The sequence below is a fragment of the Macaca thibetana genome, chromosome 18, assembly GCF_024542745.1.
Source record: "Macaca thibetana thibetana isolate TM-01 chromosome 18, ASM2454274v1, whole genome shotgun sequence".
Lineage (NCBI taxonomy): Eukaryota > Metazoa > Chordata > Mammalia > Primates > Cercopithecidae > Macaca > Macaca thibetana.
This window is the reverse complement of record NC_065595.1, coordinates 63067236-63080447: the sequence shown is the minus strand read 5'-3', so window position 1 is coordinate 63080447 and position 13212 is coordinate 63067236. Positions and strand designations below refer to the sequence as shown.

Genomic DNA, 13212 nt, shown 5'->3' with positions numbered 1-13212 from the left:
ATCAAAAAGCAAACACAATTTTAAAAATAAAATTGAAGTGACCAAGATGGCAAAATAATTTGTTTTCTCAAACAATACCAAGTCCCAAGGTAGGGCAGGCAATGAATTTACCAAAACCAGTAAGTTCATGACAGCTGGCCTTTCTTCCACCTGTCATCCCCAGTGTGAGCTCATCCTTTTTTTTTTTTTTTTTTTTTTTTTTTTTTTTGGTGAGATGGAGTTTCACTCTCATTGCCCAGGCTGGAGTGCAATGGCGTAATCTCCACTCACTATAACCTCCCCCTCCTGGGTTCAAGCAATTCTCCTGCCTCAGCATCCCCAGTAGCTGGGATTACAGGAATGCACCACCACACCCGGCTAATTTTGCATTTTTAGTAGAGATGGAGTTTCTCCATGTTGGTCAGACTGGTCTTGAACTCCCGACCTCAGGTGATCTGCCCACCTCAGTCTCCCAAAGTGCTGGGATTACAGGTGCGAGCCACCACGCCCGACTGAACTCGTCTTCTTAGGCCAGTACTTTCTGTGGTCTCCCTATGGCAGCCACAGTTCCAGCATCCCTTGCAGATGACAAAGTCCAGAGGAATAAAAGGGATGTCCCTGACTTGAGTGGCTTTAAATAGTGAGGTAAACTTTCCCAGAACATTCCCATCTGACCTCCCTTCTCATCTCTTTGTCTTGTAGACTGGTGAAGATTCAGCCTCCATGTCTAGGTCGGGGCTTTGCCACCTCTAAAACTCACAGCTGTGGAAAGATCAACAGCACTGGGGTCTCATTAGCAAGCAGGACAGCGAGAATGGTTATGAGGAGGCAAACAACAATGTTTGCCACGGGCGTAAAGGCATGCAAAAGGCTAGTATGTTCTGGAAATGATAAATAGTCAAATAAGAAATTGTCAGGAGAAGGTAATAAAATATGCTGCAGCCCATTTGTAAAGAAGTTACCAGCTGGCCGGGTGCGGTGGCTCACACCTGTAATCCCAGCACTTTGGGAGGCCGAGGCGGGAGGATCATGAGGTCAGGAGATCGACACCATCCTGGCTAACACAGTGAAATCCCGTCTCTACTAAAAATACAAAAAAAAAAAAACCATTAGCCGGGTGTTGTGGCAGGCGCCTATAGTCCCAGCTACTCGGGAGGCTGAGGCAGGAGAATCACTTGAACCCAGGAGGCGGAGCTTGCAGTGAGCCAAGGATCACGCCACTGCACTCCAGCCTGGGCGACACAGCAAGACTCCATCTCAAAAAAAAATAAAGAAGTTACCGGCTAATATTTGGCTGCACTGTATGGGTCCATGTTCCTTAAGCTTTTAAAATTTAAAGACAGAGAGATATCAATGTTAGGAGATTTTTAGTATTCCTTTTTTACGTAATAATCACATAAAATTTCCTTCAAAAAACAAATGCTCAAGGCTGGGTGCAGTAGCTTATGCCTGTAATCCCAGTACTTTGGGAGGCTGAGGAGGGTGGATTGCTTGAGCCCAGGAGTTCAAGACCAGCCTGGGCAACATAGCAAAACCCCATTTCTACAAAAAATATAAAATATTACCTGGGTGTGGTGGCACAGGCCTGTAATCCAGCTACTCTGGAGGCTGAGGCGGGAAAATCACCTTGTTGCAATGAGCCTGGGTAACAACAAGATCCTGTCTCAAAGGAATTAAAAGAAAAATAAAAAAGGTTCAAAACAAAAATTACACAGCAACATATATAGTAACACTAAAATTTCATAATCTAGGCTGGGCGCGGTGGCTCATGCCTGTAATCCCAGCACTTCGGGAGGCCGAGGCGGGCGGATCACTCACCTGAGGTCAGGAGTTCAAGACCAGCCTTGCCAGCATGGCGAAACCCCTTCTCTACTAAAATTACAAAAGAAAATGAGCCGAGTGTGGGGGCAGGCGCCTGTAATCCCAGCTGCTAGGGTGGCTGAGGCAGGAGAATCACTTGAACCCGGGAGGTGGAGGCTGCAGTGAGCTGAGGTCGTGCCACTGCACTCCAGCCTGGGCAACGAGAGTGAAACTCCCAAAGTCTGTCTCAAAAAAAAAAAAAAAGTTATAATCTAGTCATGTCATAGCAGTGAAGAAATAACCGTGTATGTAATTCTTATTTGTACTTTTTTATAATTACAAAAGTAATTCTTTTTCAAAAAATAGGAAAATTCAGAGAAGCCCAAAGAGTAAAGTAAAAATCACCCATATCCCATCACCTGGCTATAACGATGCGAAGTCAAAGTTGGGGCCTCACATACGTAGTAGTTTGGTATACAGTTATAATAGTGATTTTCTTTTTCCTTTGTAAGAAAGCACTTCAAATTCAATTTCTTCTTACCATACTTTTCTGTCAAACAAAGCAAAACTGCTGGTCAGTGTAGAAGGGGGAAAAGCAACAAATGCATATGGTGGCTTATGAAGTATAACATATTACATTAGGGAAGGAAATAAGTATTATTGCTGTTGTATTTCTGTTGGACTTGCTACTCATACAACTGGTTATCTAAGCCCAAACTCTATAATGTAAGGAAGTAATGAAAAAGTCTGCCTTTGAGAGCAGCGAATTCTTCAGTGTGATTCTGGCAGGGGAAGGAAGGGGGGAAGGGTTGTAAGAACTGGGGCCAAATTTCATCCTGGCAAGTTGCAGCTTTCTTCCTGAGCGTGGTTACTGGTCAAGGCACCAGGGCTCAGGAATGAGACAGACATTAGCTTGTTTTGGTTGGCACCTCTAGGATAGTTTTGTCTGCACACTGTGCCTCTGAGGAATGGCCTCTACAAAGGGTCAGGATGCCAAAATTCTTTAATCTTTCACTTTCATTTTAAAAATGAAATCTGAATATCTCTCCATCTAATAGCAAACCACAGTGAGACCATTTTTTTTAAAGTCCAGACCTGCCTAGGCAGGAATCCATTTTGGTTGTTGTTGATTTTAGTGTTTTGTTCAAAGTCTCCTGTTTCTTTATGAATTCTCTTTCACACAAACTTGTTAGTGGCACTCAGTTTCCTTGGTAAACTTTTTGGTTTTTGTTTGCTGCTAGCTTTTAAAAATCTATAGACAGGCAAAAAATCTCCTGCTGCTAAAAAGCTGCACGACCTTGGAAAAGTCACTTAACCTCTCTGGAGAAAGTTCAAGTTAGAGGGTCATAGTGGACTGGAGAGGATTTTAGAGATCAGAGTTCTGCCCTTCCTGTTTACAGATCTGTCATTCAGAGAGGGTGACTAACTGGCCAGAAGCCAAACAGCTTTCTTGAAGTTTTATTATTTTGATTTTTCAAAATAATAGGAGTTCAAGGAATTTGCAAATTAACGAAGCAGTGTTTGAAAAGAAAATGTGCAAGAGATATTTAAGTGTTAAAGGAAACTAGAGATAAGATACTTTATAACTATCCAAATTGGTTTGTAGGAAGCAAACGTGAACTGTGTAAAATGTGGAGCATTTGATGCACCAAGAAATATTTACTGACTGCCCACTTGGAGCTTGAAAGTTCGGTTGGGAACCAAGAAGATAATCATAATGTAATAAGTGCTCTGCCTGATTAAAAACGGCAGTGTTCTCATGAGAACGAGGAAGGGCATTCAGAAGGACATTCCTGGCGTCTTCCTGGAAGAGGCCAAACGTAAGCTCAGATCTGAAGGAAAAACCAGAGGAAAGAATATCCCTAACGAGGAATCGATTGCACATGCAAACCCAGGGAAACTGATGGGTTGAATAACTGCAGGCAAAGTGGTCAGGAGGATGGAGAATTCTGAGACCTGAACGGTGAGCAGGAACTCTTATCCTGAGGGCAGATTTGTAAACTGCAGACTGACAGGACCTGCTGGAGGGTTTCCGCTCTTCCTCTAAGTGTACGCAATAGTTTGGAAACAGAGAAAAGACAGACCCAGTGAGACTAAGTAGAAAAGTATTTCTCCAAATATTTTGACCTACAAAATGCATTTTCCCTGTTGCCCAGTACGTACACAGATCCGGGGACACGCACACAAAAACTGAAAGAAGTTTCCCAACAAGACTTAATTTTTCTACACAGGATGTACGCTGACATTTTCTACCTAACCTTTTGCATTTTCTAAATGGTGAAACTGCATGACTCATCTGATTTCACTACCCATTAAGTCACAACTCAGAGTTGGAGAAACCTTGGGTTAAGGAAGTTGCTGTGATACTCCAGAAGAGAACATTTCAAACTATAGGATCTAGGGAAGCAGAAAGATGCACAGAAGGATGTGGAATGATTCCAGAGGGATTTAAGAGATCAGAGAGGACCCAAGAGTGCTTACAGATAATGCCGAGTTTTGGCCTGAACTCGGGGCAGACAAAGGGATCGTGTACTGAGATAGGGCACCTTAAGTGAAAGATGAGGAAGGTAAAGATATCACCACTTGGGAAATGCCCAATTCTTTTGTGTGTGTGTGTGTGTGTGTGTGTGTGTGTCTGTAAACACAAATATGCTCCTTAATGTGAAGTACATCCCAAGAAAAACATGTAACTCTAGAAAATGCCCAAGTTTTATTAAAAGAAGAAGGGAAATGGCAGAAATGGAAAGAAGGGAATCAGTGGAGAGGGGTGGACTCTAGCACTTAGGCACAAGATTCCACTTGGACAGGACAGGCAAGCTTCAAATCCCAGAGGAAACAGACAGCCCGTATCAGACTCACCTGATGCTTTCCTGCAGCTGCTATGGGGCTTTTGTAAGCTGGGAATGGGTTAAGCATAGCCCCGGCTGTTCATTCAGCCACAATGTTGGCAGGAGTTAGCTTCTTTACACATAAAGTTGGCATCAAATTTGGAATTCACAATCACTAGTTCACGAACGTCACAGGCATTTCTTAGGCACTTCTTATATAAATGGAAATACCATTAACTTTCTTCTTCATGCACGCTCTCTGACAGCATCGGGTCAAAGGGGCTTTTTTCCTGCCTCTTTTCATAGCTTCCACCGTCCCCATCCTTCTTCTAAATCTTTAATTTTGCAAAGCCGTAGGGAGTGGTGGTAGCCTGTGGCGAGTTGAAGATTTTGAACAATAGGTGTTTCTGAGCCGAGTTTATTGAAAGGGTCTTGTCTGTGTCCTGGGGGAGATTGTAAATGAGATGTCAACAGGAGCTCTTTTGTGTGGATGGCATTCATCCTGAAAGAGAGGAATTCCCTTACTGTGCTAGTATTTCAAGTACATTTGTTGCTGCTTTTGCTAAAACTTTTTATCCAACTGCCAGAGCTAACAGCAATGAATGAGTCACTTGGTGTGATTGTAACTTCCTTCCCTCCTTAGCAAAGCAATGACTCAGTCATTTACATTTAGAAAGGAAGGCTCCTAAGAAGATTTCTTGGATTTTCATCAGCTTGAGCCTCTTTTCTTGACCATCACGTGGGCTTGATCTGTCAGCAATCCTGTTAACCCCGGTGAGGGGAGTTTAGCTGGGCTGTTTTTCTCCCTCCCTGGAAAACTTCTTGCTGTTTTGCTCGTTTCTTTTTTAAATCCAAGGAGAAAGACAAACACAATTTCCTGCCTTAAGCCCTTTTCCTTTCTCTCTCCCTCCCCCCCTTTTCTTTTGTAAAGGACAGGCAATTTCAGTTTACTATAATTACCCTGGGCTGAGGTTTGACTAACTCCACCTTCAGATGATAAGGCAACCGTTTTATTACCTTGCTGCCAGGTGCCTGAGGGTGACAAGACTTGCCTTTATCTGGTGACCTGACAAGGTTATCAGCAACTGCAAATGGGCTGAACCTCGGAGCAGGGGCCATCAAAATGCTTCCCTCCCCTCGATCCATTTCCCAACCCTTTATTGGTAATTCATTTCAATCCGAAGACTGGCTCTAGTTTCTGCAAGTTTTTCCGCATTCCTGCACCTTAGCTCTGTCGTCTTGTGTTCTCTCTGGAACATGGGCAGCCGCAACAGCAATCTTAATTATGAGCAGTCAGCTGCCCCCATGAGCCCAGAGCACAAGCATGAAGTCCCCACCACAGTCCAGCACACCACACGCAGGATATATATTCCCGTCCTCTGGCTTAGTCGATTTGCAGTATTTATAGTTGCTTTTTCAGAGTTGATACTTAGTAACATCTTTGGCCTATGATGGTAGAAATCCCTCCAAAATAAAATCGTATTGCTTGTACTTGCTATGGTTCCTTTTGAAAACTGGAATATAATCCACACCAGGAAGCAGTGCCGTGCTTGTTTGAGATAATAAACATTATCTGCTGCTCGATCTATTTGTATCTGCAGTTCGTGAACTTACTTGTCTACCAACACAAGTTTCTTCTTTTTTTTTTTTTTGGACGGAGTCTCGTCCTGTCTCCCAGGCTGGAGTGCAGTGGCATGATCTCGGCTCACTGCAAGCTCCGCCTCCCAGGTTCATACCATTCCCCTGCCTCAGCCTCCCTTAGTAGCTGAGAGAGTAGCTGGGACTACAGGCGCCCGCCACCACGCCTGGCTAATTTTTTGTATTTTTAGTAGAGACGGGGTTTCACTGTGTTAGCCAGGATGGCCTCGATCTCCTGACCTCATGATCCGCCCGCCTCGGCCTCCCAAAGTGCTGGGATTACAGGCGTGAACCACTGTGCCCGGCCAACGCAAGTTTATTCTTTAATTCAAACTGTGTTACTTGCACTGTCTCGGTTATCTGTTGGGTGGGAAATGTGGTATAAGAGCACACATTTTGGGAAATGGTTTCCAAAAAGTGTGTACTAGGCAGAGCTTGAATGAATGAAGAGAGAGCTTGCAAACACGCTTTTAGGCCAGTGTCCTGGGCAGCATCAAAGCAGAGCAGCACCCGGCTTGTACCTAGCACGGAGCTGCCCTCCTGTCAGTGCAAATTATAGTGGGGCAAGGTAAAGAATGTAGGTTTTATTTATTTATTTATTTATTCATTCGAGGAGTCATCTCGCACTGTAGCCCAGGCTGGAGTGTAGTGGCGCAATCTCCACTCACTGCAACCTCCACCTCGCAGGTTCAAGTGATTCACCTGCCTCAACCTCCTGAGTAGCTGGGATTACAGGCGCCCGCCACCACACCCAGCTGATTTTTTAATAATTATTATTTTTTGTTTTGAGACCGAGTCTCGCTCTGTCACCATGGCTGGAGTGCGGTGGTGTGATCTGGGCTCACTGCAACCTCCGCTTCCTGGGTTCAAGCGATTCTCCTGCCTCAGCCTCCCAAGTAACTGGGATTACTGGGGCAGGCCACCATGCCCGGCTAATTTATTTGTATTTTTGGTAGAGACGGGGTTTCACCATGTTGGTCAGGCTGGTCTCGAACTCCTGACCTCAAATGATCGGCCCACCTCAGCCTCCCAAAGTGCTGGGATTATAGGCATGAACCACCACGCCCAGCCATAGGCTTTATTTATTTTTCTATCTGTGAAATCGAACTGCAGCCTGAGGGTAGCAGATGGGAAAGGAGGGGTGGGGAAGAGAATGGAAAGATGAGTTAAAACACACACACACACACACACACACACACACACACACACACACGCACGCGCGCGCACCCTTGCAAATGTGAAGTGCTCATCTGTAAGACAGCATCAGATTACTCCATTCTGGGCTGGGCGCAGTGGCTCACACCTGTAAACCCAGCACTTTGGGGGGCCGAGGTGGGTGCATTGCTTGAGGTCAGGAGTTCGAGACCAGCCTGCAACATGGTGAAACCCCATCTCTACTAAAAATACAAAAAATAGCCAGCACAGTGGCAGGTGCCTGTAATCCCAGCTACTTGGGAGGCTGAGGTGGGAGAATTGCTTTAGCCCGGGAGGTGGAGGTTGCAGTGAGCTGAGATCACATGATTGTACTCCAGCCTGAGCCACAGGGTGAGACTCTGTCTCAAAAAAAAAAAAAAAAAAAAGATTACTCCATTCTGTAATGTATATAGACATCATTCTACACTGTGGAAAGAAACAGTTAAAATCCCCTACTAGGGCCCTTATTATCATTATAATAAAAATGAATAAAAAGAATGCTTCTGGCTGAGTACGGTAGCTCATGCCTATAATCCCAGCACTTTGAGAGGCTGAGGCAGGTAGATCACCTGAGGTCCAGGGTTTGAGATCAACCTGGCCAACATGGTGAAACCCCATCTCTAATAATACAAAAATTAGCTGGGAGTGGTGGTACACACCTGTAATCCTAGCTACTTGGGAGGCTGAGACAGGAGAATTGCTTGAACCTGGGAGGTGGAGATTGCAGTGAGTAGGGATTGTGTGTGCCATTGCACTCCAGCCTGGGCAACAAGAAGGAAACTCTGTCGCAAAAAAACCCAAAAATAAACAAAAAGAATGTTTCTGAGTACAGTGTGTGAATCACACACATGGTGATGAACTATTGAACACCCAGAACTCCAACAGGAGACAATGTCACAAGTATTAACAAATCTGACCTTGACCCTGGGCAACACAGTGAGACCCCATCTTTACAAAAAGTTTTTTAAAAATTAGCTGGATGTGGTAGTGTGTGCTTGTGGTTCCAGCTATTCCGGACGCTGAGGTGGGAGGATCGCTTGAGCCCGGGAGTTAGAGGATGCAGTGAGCCATGATCACGCCACTGCACTCCAGCCCAGGCAACAGAGCGAGACACCGCCTCTTAAAAAAAATAAAAATAAAAATAAATAAATAAAATTGGCCAGGAGTGGTGGCTCACGCCTGTAATCCCAACATTTTGGGAGGCCAAGGTGGGCGAATCACAAGGTCAAGAGATGGAGACCATCCTGGTCCACATGGTGAAACCCCATCTCTGCTAAAAATACAAAAATGAGCCGGACGTGGTGGCACCCTCCTGTAGTTCCAGCTACTCGGGAGGCTGAGGCAGGGGAATTGCTTGAACTCGGGAGGTGGACGTTGCAGTGAGCTGAGATCGCGCCACTGCACTCCAGCCTGACAACAGAGGGAGACTCCATCTCAAAAAAAACAAAACAAAACCAAAAAACAACTCTGTCCTTGGAGCTGTTTTTTCTTGAAGATGTGAAACCTTGCACACCTGTCACCACTCCAGTGCCACCCTCCACAGGTGGGCTTAGCACAGAGCTCCAGAACCTGAGATGCCTCTGAGGTGGGAGTAGGATGGCATCCTTCTGCCACAATTCTAAAAGCCACTAGCCAAACTTGACCTTGGAACTATTTACAGTGCGGTGATGCCACCTCTCCCTGCAGACAAATTCAAGTCCTCGATTAAGGGGCATTCCCCAGACCTTGCTGGGCCTGCCCAGAAGAGCCTCCTTTTCATCCGCAAAATTGAGATCCTGACTTCCTATGCAGGGTTGTTTTTAATATAATGAGGCTATAGGTAAAGCGCCTGGCTTTATTCAACACTCAGCGAACGAGGAGGAGGATGGGGGTTGGTAGAGTAAATTGGTATAGATTTTAGTACTGGACTTCACAGGTTCCTAGGTCCCTAGATTGTTTTTATTTAATTTTGGCAAATGACAAGTACCTAACAGAAAGATAGTATTTTAAATGCAGTCCTTGCTGGGCGCAGTGGCTCACGCCTGTAATCCCAACACTTAGGGAGGCTGAAGTGGGCAGATCACTTGAGGTCAGGAGTTCGAGACCAGCCTGGCCAACATGGTGAAACCCCATCTCTACCAAAAAGACAAACATTAGCCAGGTGTGGTGGCACACGCCTGTAGTCTCAGGTACTAAGGGGGCTGAGGCAGAAGGCTGCAGTGAGCCGAGATCATGCCACTGCACAGCAGCCTAGGCGACAGAGCGAGACTCTGTTTCAAATAAATAAATAAATATAGTCTTTAAGGGACACTTAAGGAGTAATGGAGGGGACTGGACGCAGTGGCTCACACCTGTAATCCCAGCACTTTGGAAGGCCAAGGCAGGCAGATCGCTTGAGGTCAGGAGTTCGAGACCAGCCTGGCTAACAAGGTAAAACCTCATCTCTACTAAAAATACAAAAATCAGCCTTGCGGGGTGGCATGCACCTGTAATCCCAGCCACTAGGGAGGCTGAGTTAGGAGAATAGCTTGAACCTAGGAGGCAGAGGTTGCAGTGAGCCGAGATCGTGACACTGCACTCCAGCCTAGGTGACAGAGCCAGACTCCGTCTCAAGAAAAAAAAGAAAAAAAAAGAGTAATGGAGGGGGAAAGAACCCTGGGGTCGCCTGGACAAGTTCATCTCTGAATCCATGTCCTTCTCTCTCAGTGACAAAGTTGGATAATGAATGAGGCATAATTTTGTTTTTTCTTTTTTGAGATGGAGTCCCATGCCACCAACCAAGCTGGAGTGCAGTGGTGCGATCTCGGCTCACTGCAACCTCCGCCTGCCAGGCCCAACCAACTCTCCTGCCTCAGCCTCTCGAGCAGCTGGGACTACAGGCGTGCACCACCATGCCCAGCTAATTTTTGTATTTTTAGTAGAGACGGGGTTTCACTATGTTGGTTGGCCAGGATGGTCTTGATCTCTTGACCTTGTGATCTGCCCACCTCGGTCTCCCAAAGTGCTGGGATTATAGGCGTGATCACCACACCCGGCCCAAGGCATAATTTTTTTTAAGCACTAACCCTGTTATCTGAGCATCAATAAGGAGCTGGTATCCTTTCTGGACCAAGTGGACTGATGTAAACAGTATTACACAGGTTAACCAGATACGTTTTTCTGTTTTTCCTTTGAAAATGGGGGTTGGCCGGGCGCGGTGGCTCAAGCCTGTAATCCCAGCACTTTGGGAGGCCGAGATGGGCGGATCACGAGGTCAGGAGATCGAGACCATCCTGGCTAACATGGTGAAACCCCGTCTCTACTAAGAAATACAAAAATAGCCAGGTGAGGTGGCAGCGCCTGTAGTCCCAGCTACTCGGGAGGCTGAGGCCGGAGAATGGCGTGAGCCCGGGAGGCGGAGCTTGCAGTGAGCTGAGATCCGGCCACTGCACTCCAGCCTGGGCTACAGAGCGAGACTCCGTCTCAAAAAAAAAAAAAAAAAAAAAAAGAAAATGGGGGTTTCGGGAGGGCAGAGAAAAGGAGGAGGATGGGCCGGGCGCGGTGGCTCAAGCCTGTAATCCCGGCACTTTGGGAGGCCGAGACGGGCGGATCACGAGGTCAGGAGTTCGAGACCATCCTGGCTAACACGGTGAAACCCCGTCTCTACTAAAAAATACAAAAAACTAGCCGGGTGAGGTGGTGGGCGCCTGTAGTCCCGGCTACTCGGGAGGCTGAGGCAGGAGAATGGCGTAAAAACCCGGGAGGCAGAGCTTGCAGTGAGCTGAGATCCGGCCACTGCACTCCACCCTGGGCGACACAGCGAGACTCCGTCTCAAAAAAAAAAAAAAAAAAAAAAAAAAAGAAAAGGAGGAGGATGAAAAATTAAGTGCCTAACTACACAGACCAGGGGGGCCTGCAGCCTCCCACACGCCTGCGTTCCAGATCCAGGTAATTATTCCTCATCGTGCTGACAGCAACGGGAAGGAATGGTGGATGCATTTTCTTTCTTCGTCACTTCCCCACGCATCCTGTTTTCCCAGGTTTGGAGGTTTGAGCCAGCCTTGTGCAAAAGCTCCTGTGCCAGGTCAAGCCCTGACTCCAGGCCCTCTGTTCCTAGGGCGACGGCAGCAGTGGGCTGCTTTGGTGGAGGGTCAGCCTTTTCTCCAAAGTCCAGCGAGCCTGCCGGTGAACCAAGGTTACTGATTAATCCACACTGAAGTCTCGGTGAGGACTCGGCCTGACCGGACTGTCTTTAGATGGGACGGACTCTGGTTCATACACAGGCCACTCACTCTGCACAGCGCCCCCTGCACTTACTGAAGCAAGATGAATTGGCAGTAAGTGCGGGATACCCTGGTCCCATCTAGAAACAACCAGCTACTCCACAGGTCAGGGATGCTCAAGTGCTATTTATTCTGTTTACCAGACATACAGCAGCAGGGCACGGAGTCTTCACAGCCTGTTGAGTCATGTGATTCCATGCCAGATTTTTCCTTTTATTCCTGTCTCCAAGGCCCCATTGTGCAGGTGCTACTAATTCTCATGAAATGATACTAGGAGGTAAAGAAAGTTCCCTGGCGCTCAGATATCCATCTGTGTGTGTGCAAGCAGACAGAGCACAGAAAAATAAGTAGAAGAATAACAAGGTTCCTAGTTCTGTGTGGGCTGAGCAAGAAAAAAAAAGAGAGAGAGAATAATGAGGCGTGAAAAGAACGAAGAAGAAAAACAGCAGCACAGGAAAAGGGCAGTGTCACAGGTGCCTCCCACAGTCCTTTTCCGAGGGCCCGCAGGGGAGGCCAAGTGGGGAGAATGGGGGACATTAGGTGGACCAGGGGACCAGCTGGTGTCAGAGCATGGTAGATGAGGATTTGGCCTGCTAGATCCATGCTGGCAGGATTGGCCAACATCAAACACGAGGGGGCTCTGGTGACACATGACACTGCACCATCAGAGATCACAGCGAATGGCTTTGCTGAGGTGTCCACTTTACTCCTGCCCCGATCACCTCCCTTTCCTGATTATTAGTCCCTTTTTTTTCTCCAGGAAGTCTCTTCTCATCCCTGTTCATGCCTTCATGTAACAAGCATTTACCACACTAGTACCGTAAGCCGCGCCGTGTGCTGTGGTTACATCCGTGGATCAGACAGACAACAGTGCCTGATCTTGTAATTCTTCCATCCTTTAACTAATTCCTTTCTCTCAGTCTGGCCAGAAAAAAAAAAAAAAGGTTCTCCTAACAGAGAATATAGGAACAGGATGCTGAAAAGTGACATCCAACAAGAAATGAAAGCTGGTTGATGAAAGATTTAAAAGAAAAATGTCAGGTCGGGCTTGGTGGCTCAAGCCTATAATCCCAGCACTTTGGGAGGCTGAGGTGGACAGATCATCTAAGATCAGGAGTTCAAGATCAGCCTGGGCCACATGGTGAAACCCCGTCTCTATTAAAAATATAAAAATTAGCTGGGAGTGGCCGGGCGCGATCACTCGCACCTGTAGTCCCAGCATTTTGGGAGGCCGAGACAGGCAGATCAGCTGAGGTCGGGAGTTCGAGACCAGCCTGACCAACATGGAGAAACCTCATCTCTACTAAAAATACAAAAAATTAATCAGGGGTGGTGGCATGTGCCTGCAATCCCAGCTACTCGGGAGGCTGAGGCAGGAGAATCACTTGAACTAGGGAGGCAGAGGTTGCGGTGAGCTGAGATCGCGCCATTGCCCTCCAGCCTGGGCAACAAGAGGGAAATTCTGTCTCAAAAAAAAAAAAAAATAGCTGGGTGTGGTGGTGGGCACCTGTAATCCCAGCTACTCGAGAGGC

General features: G+C 46.7%; 1 protein-coding gene and 1 long non-coding RNA gene across 20 annotated transcripts in view; one reads left to right on the top strand and one right to left on the bottom strand.

Annotated features, from left to right (window-relative positions):
• The window catches only part of LOC126941178 (uncharacterized), a 28950-nt gene extending 20529 nt beyond the window's left edge, over window positions 1-8421 (bottom strand). For 2 of the 3 annotated variants that reach the window (XR_007721119.1, XR_007721117.1), the window contains exon 1: window positions 1545-8421. This is a non-coding gene — a long non-coding RNA (uncharacterized LOC126941178). The remainder of the gene's footprint in view (window positions 1-1544) is intronic. The other variant, XR_007721118.1, reaches the window with a different exon arrangement.
• The window catches only part of DLGAP1 (DLG associated protein 1), a 959039-nt gene that overhangs the window by 845367 nt on the left and 100460 nt on the right, over window positions 1-13212 (top strand). The window lies entirely within an intron of this gene.